A 12127-nucleotide genomic window follows, 5' to 3' on the forward strand; every position below is an offset into this window, starting at 1 on the left:
ATGTCATGCCTCTTCAGTGGGAGAGAGTAGAGACATCAAACATGTGTTTTATTTAAAGAATTCATCTCTTTTAAATTGGCACCCTTACCAATACAATTTGTCTTTGAATTATATATATATATAGAGAGAGAGATGAAAATATTCTGTTTAAAAAATATATAATTTTATGGTATACTATCTTATGGTGCTCTCCTGAAAAATATTCAATTGAGATGCCTTGTCAGTCGTCATATATAATGTTTGTTTTCGTACTTCGTACGTAGCTTTCGAAACAACTAGTACAATATATCCATCTATTAGGACAATAAAACTTGGCCATTTATAGGAGCAATGACATCAACCAATTTTAAAGTATTAGGGAGTAGTAACTTATTCTGAGTAATGAAGTTTGTTTCACCTTTCATATATAGTTGTTTCGAAAGAAAAAAAAGGATATTTTTATTTGGTCTTTACATAATTAATGAATTCAACACGTGTTTTATATGTATATCTATCATGGTTAAGTACAGAGGCTCGACTAGTATAATAAGTACGAGTTTACATGAATTTAATGGCTTTTGTTAAAAAATCACAAAATATTTATAACCCGCTCCATTAGAATTCGCTCCGGTAGATGTCAGTACATGTTTGGATAACTGTCACGATCCAAAATTTCACCATAGGAGTCGTGATTACACCTAGTCTTAGAGACTAGGTAAATCGATTTTCATTGTATTTTTGAAGCCATTTTTTTTGAATTAAATAAATAATCAAAACTAACAGCGAAAATAATTACAATATACAACCTCCCAAGACTGATAGTACTGAGTCACAAACTCTAACTGAATAAATGGAATAATCACGAGGACCGAATATACAATATTGTTTGATTACAAATTTACAGTACAATGAAATGAAAAGACTCCAAGGGACTGCGACGACCAAGCAGTTCTACCTTGAATCCTTACGATCCCGCTTTAACTCTACTCAAGTCCGTTATCTTCAATACCCGGCTCTGCACAAAATGTGCAGAAGTGTAGAGTGAGCACACCACAACGGTGCCCAGTAAGTATCAAGACTAACCTCAATGGAGTAGAGACGGGGTACAGTCAAGACACTCACTAGTCTAATAACCTGTGCAATATGATATACAAAATAATAGGAAACAATTAATAATAAGGCAGGATAAAACAACCAGTGATATGCACAACAGACAACAAGAATACTATTAATACCACTCAACAACTAATAAACACAATTACACCCAATTAAATCAAGCCCTTCAAATAAATGTCTTTCACATAGTTCTTCCGGATAACTCTCTCTTTCAAATTTAATTTTTTCAATAAATCTTTTCAAATACAATTTTCTCAAATAAATATCTTTCGAAATACAATTCGTTTATGTAATACTTTCTAAGTAAAAATCCTTCCAAATAAATATTTTGAATATAATTTTTTCAATTAAAAAGTCACCATGTGGCACCTCATTTCAAAATCATCAAAATACGGGTCTCAACCAATTTTCATATTTTCACGGCACCTCGTGCCCATAATTAAATCATCATATTTGCCCGGCACCTCGTGCCCTCATTTCATATCACAACTGCACGGACAATTCACGTGCCAATATCCCCATTTCATCTCACAATTCACGGCACCTCGTGCCCATATTTTATTTTTATAAACCGCCTGGCAATAGCCACAGGCTCCCAATTTCAACCTAAATCAGATTATTATCAATTTACTAACAACAAGACAAATTGCACAAGGTATAAAAATAAACACAAGAAAATCACAACATCACATGTAAATTTTCAACACCACAACCCCATATCATCACATATCGTCCCTGATAATAGCCACCCTTATCGCTCCTATAGCCACACTTATCGCTCCGCCCAGACAATATCAATAGCCACCCTTATCGCTCCGCCCAGACAATATCAATAGCCAGCAAACACAACAGTGACATGCCACCCTTATAACTATATAATATCAACGGTGAAATGCCACCTTTATTTTCCCAAAATAACAACTCACACAACACAACATTTTACACGGGAAGTTATCACAACAACATAACAATAATCAATTCGTATCTCAATTTGCCCAATGGCCACAACCAAATTTCAAAGCTACAACCAAGTCAATAAATTTCACAACAAATAGTCAAATGCTCCACACAATGTGTACAACACCCATAAACAATCAATAGAGATAGAAATTACTCAACATAAAACAAAGTCTTCATAAAAGATCAAATTTTCAATATTCACGAAAATTTATTTGCAGAGGGGAAAATCCAAAATGAAATTAAGTTCCAATAATTATCAAACAGCAAATTCACAAAATTTTATAATAATCAAATAACAACCGCATCACATTGTCATATAACAACAGAGTCAACAATAAGGATTTAGGCACGACAAGTAGATGATTAAATACATTTCAACAGTTATCCGGAATGACGTCAAATTTTGCAGGCAAGTCCCAAATAACATAACGGAGATGTTCCAACTCTCGGAATCGCATTCCGACCCCGATATCAAAAAGTCCACTTCCGGTCCAATTCTCCAAAAATTCGATTTTCGCCATTTCAAGCCTAAATTGGCTACAGACCTCAGATTCACAGTCCGGACACGCTCCTAAGTCCAAAATCACCCAACGGAGCTAACGGAACCGATGAAACTCCATTCCGGAGTCGTCTTCATACAGTTCCGACTACGGTCAAAATTCTAAGATTTAAGCTTCCGTTTTAGGGACTAAATGTCCCAAATCACTCCGAATCATCCGTAAATCAAACTCAACCACGCACACGGGTCATAATACATATTGCTAGGCTGCTCGAAACCTTAAGTCATTGAACGGGGCGTAAATTCTTAAAACGACAAGTTAGGTCGTTACAATAACCAACACGTGTCCTTGTTAATTTTTAAAGGATGAGATTTATTTATTTTTATTAATTCTCTATTATTATGTTTAGAATTCTTGTAATGGTAAGATTAATTTCTTAAATAGAGGAAAGCTAAGATCTCTGCAAATGATACCCACTAGCTACTATGTATCTATTAAGTTGCTTTTTTTCCCTGTGATCGGGTGAGTATTTTTATTTATTTAGCAAGTAAATATTGTTATTACTTATTTTTGAGTTTTCATACTAATGCTCAATATGTATCTTTATATATATTAATATATTTACTTATATATATGTATCTTTATATATATATATACTACAAAGTACGAAGTGTTAATCATTTATTTATTTATTTAGAAAGTAAATATTGTTATTACTTATTTTTGAGTTTTCATACTAATGTTCAATATATATATATGAAGATACATATATACTACAAAGTACGAAGTGTTAATCATATCTTTGTTATTAACGTATATGAGATATCTCAAGTAATTTCTGTGTCATAAAACTATTGGGTGTGCGAACAAAGTCTTACGTTCAAACAACAACAACAACAACAACAACCCAGTATAATTTCACTAGTGGGGTCTGGGGAGGGTAGTGTGTACGCAGACCTTACCCCTACCCTGGGGTAGAGAAGCTGTTTCCGATAGACCATCGGCTCCCTCCCTCTAAGAATTTCCCACCTTACTCTTGGGGGTGATTCGAACTCACAACCTCTTGGTTGGAAGTGGAGGGTACTAACCACTAGAGCAACCCACTCTTGTCGAACAAAGTCCTACATTGATAGTTGAAAAGATTAGGAGCCTACATATAAGGTGTAGGGATCTCTTAATGGTGTGAGGCTTTTTGGGGAAAACCGTACGGGCTTGGTCCAAAACGGATAATATCACACTATATTAAAGTTATCATTTGACCGTTTTAGTCCAACAACTAGTATCAGAGCCCAGATTCAGCGGGACGAGTATAGCGATGGCAGAGTGATGATGTGAGACTCGGTTTTGAGACGCGCACACAAAAAGAAGCTAGTTGCGAGTTTCGGTTACCATAAATACTTTAACAATGTGGGTGGCATACAGTGAATCTCGGAAATTGGCATGTGGATCGTGGGCGTGGCAATGGTCACATGGAACTTAATTCAAGGGGGAGACCTATGAATCGTGGTAATGAGCCATGTGAAACTTAGTTCGAGGGGGAGACCCGTGAATTGTGGTAGTGAGCCATGTGAAACTTAGTTCGAGGGGGAGATTGTTGGGTGTACGAACAAAGTCCCACATTGATAGCTGAATAGATTGGAAGCCTATATATAAGGTGTAGGGATCTTTTAATGGTGTGATACCTTTTGAAAAAAACCATACGGGTTTGGCCCAAAGTGGACAATATCACACTATGTTAAGAGTATCTTTATATCTTTTTAGCCCAACAAAAACAATTTCATTGTCAAAAAATAGAAAATATTCATGTTTTATTATGATAAAAATATTGATAAAAATAATTAAAAGAGAATAAAAGGGATCAATGGAGTGTTTTTTGCTTTTTGGAGAAGAACATGATGTTGATGGGTCATTCACACATATTGTTTTATTTTTTATCAATATTATCCATAGAGATTTAACCATAATAATAATAGTCGAGAATTAATAAAAATAAATCACATTCTTTAAAAATTAGCAAGGACACGTGTTTGTTATCCAAACCTATATTGACATTTATTGGAGCAGATTCTAATGGAGCGGAGCCACTCCCATCTAGAAATATTTGATTGTAAACCCAATTATAATTATATATTCACTTAATCCTAAATCATATTACTGTAGGAAAATCATAAACTTTAAATCCTCTTTTAAGTTTTTCATAATGAACATTCATTTAAATTTCTAAAAGAAGAATCATTTTAGTTCATCTCCTTGACTATTCCGACCTATCTTCACCCAAAAGTGACAAGGCTGAAAACTATAACACGTTATTAATTAAAAACACATATTTGTAATGTTTGCAGTAAAGTAAAAACATTTTCACTTTTTATTCACATAATTACTTTATAAACTTTTTACTATAATAAGTCATTAAGACTTCCACATAACATGTATCACGTAGCTTTGTCCCTCGAAACTTAAATACATGAGAAACAATTAATCATTTAATTTTTTTTTTTGGTCTCTATTAAGATTTGAACCTTAATCTCCCCACTTTAATTTACTAATATCTATGAACGTGCGTTGCACGTTAATAATGGTACGTGATAATTTAAACATTTATTTATATGAAGGACATTAAAATTTAATTAATGAGAGAAATTTTATGTATATTATTACAACAATCATCTAAATGCCGAAAATTATTATTACATTAGCATAATACATGAATTTAAATTAAAAAAATATCATCAAAACTTACACAAATGATCAATTTTGTCATGTTAGTTAGATAATTATATATTATATTTTAAAAGTATTTAATGTGATGGTATCTTAACGAACACTTCTTTGTGGACAATATTTTTTGTGTATGTTTCCTCCTAATACGTTGGTTGCTCTGCCTTAACCATAATTCTTGTTGTTGATCTTTATATCCCTCTTGAAAGTGCAACATACAGTTGTTCGTGCAAGAAAATATATTGCGGTAAATATAGTCTAATATTTAGAATGTTTGTCCTTTGTAACGATCCAACTGGTCGTTTTGATCCCTAGCGCGTCGTTTGGTGGTTTGAGGTCATGGTTTGCTTCACTTCGGGTATTATGACTTGTATGCATAGTCGGAATTGAATTTCGGAAAGTTCGGAGTTGATTTGAAAGGAAATTCTCATTTCAGAAGCTTTAAATTGGAAGAATTTGACTAAGGTTAGATTTTTGAGTGAACGATATCGGAATCGGGATTTGAAGGTTCCAACAGGTTCGTATGATAATTTTGGACTTGGGCGTAGGTTCGGAACGGGTTTTGGATGACCCAGAAGCGTTTCGGTGCCTATTGTGGAAGTTAGCATTTTGGAAAAAATTCATAAATTTGGGTAGAAGTGTATTCCAATGTTATTGTCACGACCCAAAATTCTACTAGTCGTGATGGTACCTAACCCAACCCGTTAGGTAAGCCAATTTCCAACTATCCAATTCCAATGAAATTAATTAAAAGAAAATATCTAAAACCGATACATCTCCCCAAGAACTGGTAGTACAAATCATGAGCTTCTAAGAATAGAGTATACAAAGCGGAAATGAAATAAATACATAGTCTGTTTGAATAATACATAAACAGAGCTTTTATAAATCTAAGGCTACCCTGAACAAGAGGCAGCTACAACAGGAATGCAGGTACATCTTCAGGTCCCGCAACCATCGAGCACAGCAACAACAACAGCCAATATTTGCACGCAATGTGCAGAAGTGTAGTATCAGTACAACCGACCCCATGTACTGAGTAAGTAACAAACCTAGCTGTAGGTTGAAAGTAGTGACGAGCTTCTACCAAGGTCAGGTCCACAACCAATAGTACACAATAATCCATAACAAAATAAAGCAAATAATACCAGAAATAACTCAGGGATAAAATACTCAGTCAAATAATGATTTCAAAAATTATAGTTCTTCATTCCAAATATCTCAATGAAAACCCAAATTGTTTGCCGAAGTTTCCAATAATATAAATAGTTTGAAAACAATAAATTTCTCCCAAAAATCTTGTCAATAATAAATAAGATGTTTCATTTTCCTTCCGGATAACCCGTGTAAAACAAATGCATCACTATGCCCATCTGTCAAAAATGTGTGAGAAATCATGAATGATGTGATGTTGTACAGCATGAGGAAAAATACATCTCTATGCTTGTATGCCATATGTGCATGCCAATGCAATGTAACTCAATGATAAAAATCATAAACAGCCTCTCGGGCAGAACATCACTCATATACAGCCCCTCGGGCAAACCTCACAGTCACTCGTGCCACTCGGGCATACCTCACAATCATTCTTGCCACTCGGGCATACCTCACAATCACTCATGCCTCCCATTCACTCAGCACTCGCACTCAGTAGCTACCTGCGCTCACTGGGGGTGTGTACAGACTCCGGAGGGGATCCTTCATCCCAAGCGCTATATCAAGCCAAATCATGGCATAAATCACTCAGGTATGCTGCAGGCGGGCAGCCCCGATCCACACTCATCCTCACAAATCAGGCCCTCGGCCGATATCAAACATGCTGCGGCGTGCAGCCCAATCCCATAAATATGCAACATGATGCGGCGTGCAGCCCGATCCCATGAATATGAAACATAAATCAGGCCCTCGACCTCACTCAGTCATAAACCTCTCAAACCACTCGGGCATCTCAGTTAAACAGGGCATTCGGCCCAAAACATTTTTATGCATCAAAATAGAGTCATAAAACTGAGTTATGATATTCAATAAAATGAATATGACTGAGTATGAATTTTCAATTTAACATAATAATTCACAGTAATATGACCTCTGTGGGTCCCAATAATACTGGCACATAGCCTCAACATGATTTGTAATATGCTTTTTAGCTCAATGTCTTTAACACATAAAACCGCATGGAAAATACCAAGGTTATTTAACTATAACATTCCACATAAACAATTATGTCACAATTTCTATAGTGCACGCCCACACGCCCGTCACCTAGCATGTGCGTCACCTCCCAACAATTCACAAAATACATATATTCAGGGTTCATACCCTCAACTCCAAGATTAGAAGAGTTACTTACCTCAATCCAAGCAAATTCTTTATTCCAATAAACCTTTTCCTCATGATTCGGCCTCCGAACACCTCGAATCTTAGTCAAAATAATTCGATACAATCAACACGAGGTATAGGAATCAATTCCATATGAAAATGCTAATTTTTCATAAAAATCCGAAATTTAGCTCAAAAATAGCCCATGGGGCCCACATCTCGGAACCTGATAAAAGTTACAAAATCTGAACACCCGTTCCGATACGAGTCCAACCATACAAAAATTATCAAATTCCGACATCGGATTGACCTTCAAATCTTCATTTTACATTTTTGGAAGATTTTACAAAAATCAGATTTTTCTTCCATAAATTTATGGATTCATGATGTAAATGAATATGGAATCATAAAATATAATCAATATAGGATAAGGAACACTTACCCCAATGTTTTCCCATGAAAATCGCCCAAACATCGCCTAAACCGAGCTCCCCAACTCTATTTTTGTCAAAAATGGTCAAAAAACCCGTTTTATAGACCCTCAGATGTTTCGGGCGTCACAGGTAGCGTGGGGCGCTGCCTGTGGCACAGTTTCCAGTACCCAAAAATTCCCAGCGCCAGGGCTAGCGCCCCACGCTACCCTGGGCGCTCGCGACGACGGAAAAATCATTCCAGACATGAAAATAGGCATAACTCTCTCATACGTTGTCCGAATTCAATGATTCTTTTTGCTATGGCTCCGTAATTTAAATACAGATCTAATACTTCAATCAAAACTGAATTTGGAGCTCATTTGCTTAATGTGATACCACATACATCGAAACATAGAAAATCAATCCATAATACACTCAAATTTTGTGTACAAGTCATAATACCTCGTAGGAAGTTATTCGAGACTTCAAATAGTTGAAAGGAGAGTAATTACTCAAAATGACAAGTCGGGTCGTTACATTCTGCCCCACTTAAATATACGTTCGTCCTCGAACGTGCTAAGAGTTGTTTCCAAGCCATCAAATTACTGTTCCATCTTACCACACACGTACCCGGGGGTGAACCCATGTCACCCTATTCCATATAGGCTTGACAACACAATCCAACTGAATTCATTAATTTAACTCTAGCCCATAAACCTTGGAATTTTATTTCCAACCTTTAGAATTTCTTTCAAGATGCGAATCTTACATTTATACACTTTATGAGTTTGAACAAGCTGTATCAAGCCATAACTATCACCACGGATATAATCAACCAACATATTATATAACTCGCTTGCTCGTAGCACTATTCCCGATCACAGTAATTACTCCAAACCAATCAAGTACTAGTATAAAACCTCATATCAAGCCAAACCTCATCCCAAAACCTTCGTACCCTATTGATAATAAAAAAACACGCGAAATAAACAAGTCACAGAGCTCTCTCGCCCAACCAGAACCATAATCGCTTTTTTTAGCCGACTTTCAATATTATCCTCCCTAACATACCGTAATCAAACATGATAGTACCCATTCGAGGTCCAATGACCTTATATTACTAAACACAACTATTTCCACAGACATGCCACACCAATATAACTCACAGCCACAACTCATGCCATCTGTGCACCAATACACAACAATTCAAATATACTCAGTCATGAAAAATGACTCAAATGAGAGAACTGCCCTGCAATATTAATAACTACCGCCACAACGAAATGCTGAAAATTCATCATACACCGTAGAACCATCACCCGATTCTAACACAAGGTTCATACCTTAATATAGCTCTGCTGCAATGTGTGTCCCCATCCAAACGTTGGTCTATATAATATACCCCGAGCCACCCTGCTCAAAATCAATAACCACGGAGAGGCAAATGACAAAAATGCCACATAAAACCTGAAAGAACATAACCATTACACAATCGATCATGCAATACCCAAATACTCATCACGCTCAAATTCCACTATAAACTCAAATAGGACCGCACTATCTGTGCACATAACCAATGAATCACAACTCCTCGTAGCATAAAGGAGCAACTCACAGATCATCTCAGAACACGAATAAGCTCAACATCAACCGAATGTCACATCCCTCATCAATAGCAGTATGGAGTCAACCATTCCGGCTCGGTGTAGAATACACATCTTAATTGGGCCTACCAATGGACCGCCAAATCAACTCGGGTTACCCACAAATAGATAAAAATTCTTCCGAAACTCCATAATGACTGAATCATAACACATTCTATCATCTGGCCAGCTCCGGCCACAACTTCACAGTCCATAACCATGAAACAATCCGCTCTTGAGAACTCCCAATCTCCAAATCCATAGAACACGCGAATCACCATATTTGATTCCATCTCCACCGCCCGAATGTCTAACACCTCTCTAATACAAGATCATCCCACGAGAATACTTTAAAAAAAATTTTCTTCCGTGCCACTTGTCAAAATTTGAATATCATCATTCTATCAATAGTGTGAGTATCGCAATACCAATTTATACACCCGTAAGTCAAAATACAGTGCGCCTTCTGAAGTCCGCCCCCTTCTCATACAACACCAAGTAGTAATAGTATTCATCTAGACATCGAAAACTGTTCATGCCTCTAAGAATTTATGACCTCCCTTTCAAGGCTAAACCGTGACCTTGCACACGCCAACCTTAATCCCACACAACTCACCGCATCTATTATGCCATCATGTGACAAGCACAAGAATCCCATTATCAACTTTGAGTCACCAATAATTTATATACCCTTTTTGTTATAAACCTTTCTCTTGCTTCTTTCCAGGAGGAAATCACAATACATAACACGTTCTCTACACCGGTAGAAACCATCAAGAATTCTTTGGAATCCATTTGCACAACCAAGCCACCAAGATCGAATCTCTCCAACTCATCCAAGCCACGCAAGTCGCCAAGTCCAGGTGTATTGCGACAAAGCACCTGTAGAAAACCCTCCACATCATAAGCACCCAAAGAACCGATCATATCTATTACCATACTGATCCAACCTACTACCCAGTTGTCCTATTTTCTCCGAGTTCTTTCCGAATTTGTATTCAGATTGATACTTCTTCTTGCTAAAATACCATGATCTTTAACCACAACTCACCCTACAAACCTTACCAAAGAACCACAACGCCCTACGTCCCATAAGCAACTGTATTCTTCTTAAGCACCTTCAAAAATACCACAACTATAACACTCACTTTGAGAATACCTTATGTGAATTTGAAATTGTTCTTCTTACCTTCCTTATACAAAAATGTAGAATCCTTAGTCATATAGAATTTTCGCAAGTCCAGGCACCATCAAACGCAAATCTCGGATTTTATCCATACACAAGTCCGAAAATATTCTCAATTGCTATATATAATTCTCAAACCCACTGGAATTTTCTCGGGAGTCACCTACTTTGCTCAAATTTAATTGCACCGCCCAAATGGGTCGAAAGACACGTGTCCCATTAGCACCACATATCAAATTCATACTCTGTGCGCACTACATCATTCACCAATAACAACTTACTCATCCCGCAAATTTCATTTACTCATACGTGCAATATAATCCTTATCCAGGAATTTCCTTATTCGAGTCATACTCGATCTCAACTTCTGCAAGTCATAGCTAACCCACAAGTATGCCTCAGACAATTAAAATTTAACACCTAACCAAGAACTCAAATTGTCAATAGCAGACTCCCCCACTTGGCTCAAAGCCATAGATTAAAACATTCCATAAATCACAATACCAATACTCTCTTACTGCCATAATGCCACAGTCAGTCCAAATGAAACTTCTTCCCAAGTTCATACAACGCTAACAAAAAAAATACTTCAATCAACCGCTAAACTCGTATTCATCCTCTTAACACACAAGTCAACTTTCTCAACCAGATTCAGATTCAAATCTCCACCCATACACCCCGTCGGTAGAAAAGAAACTCTCTACTCACATCATAAGGAATACTCCTACGTAGATTACTCCGCAGGGGATAATCCACCTGCTTAGCCTCAATCTGGTATCTTGTTATACCCTTTCGCATTCACAATTACTATGCAATTGCTTAGTCTATCTGAGTCCAAACTCATTAACCAGACGTGAGAATTTAGTTTTTACCCCAAAATTTAACAATGTGAAAGATCCTTCAAAACATTCATACTAGAGATTGTACGCCACATCAATTATGAAATCAAGCACCCAATGGACTTTCCTTTACATTTCAAGGAAACACTTCTCGTTATATTCAAATCGTCTTAACATATTCCGTATTTACATCATCCTCATCACAAAGTCATTCCACTGCTCATCGAGCCACAACTTCCACTCCTAGGGATATTACCGGACATATGAGTCCAATTGTACAAGTTACAACTGAAGCTACCGAGTCTAAGCTGCGGTCTAAACCTGGCCTCAAGTCCTCCAAACTGGCACATCACCAAAACATAGAATACACATCTCGAACCTCGTTCATAGAATCACAAGCCGGCGATGCACAGCTGATACCGAGCGCTCATGTGCGCATACGAATATGTGGAAG

Source organism: Nicotiana tabacum, chromosome 12 (assembly GCF_000715075.1).
Source record: "Nicotiana tabacum cultivar K326 chromosome 12, ASM71507v2, whole genome shotgun sequence".
Lineage (NCBI taxonomy): Eukaryota > Viridiplantae > Streptophyta > Magnoliopsida > Solanales > Solanaceae > Nicotiana > Nicotiana tabacum.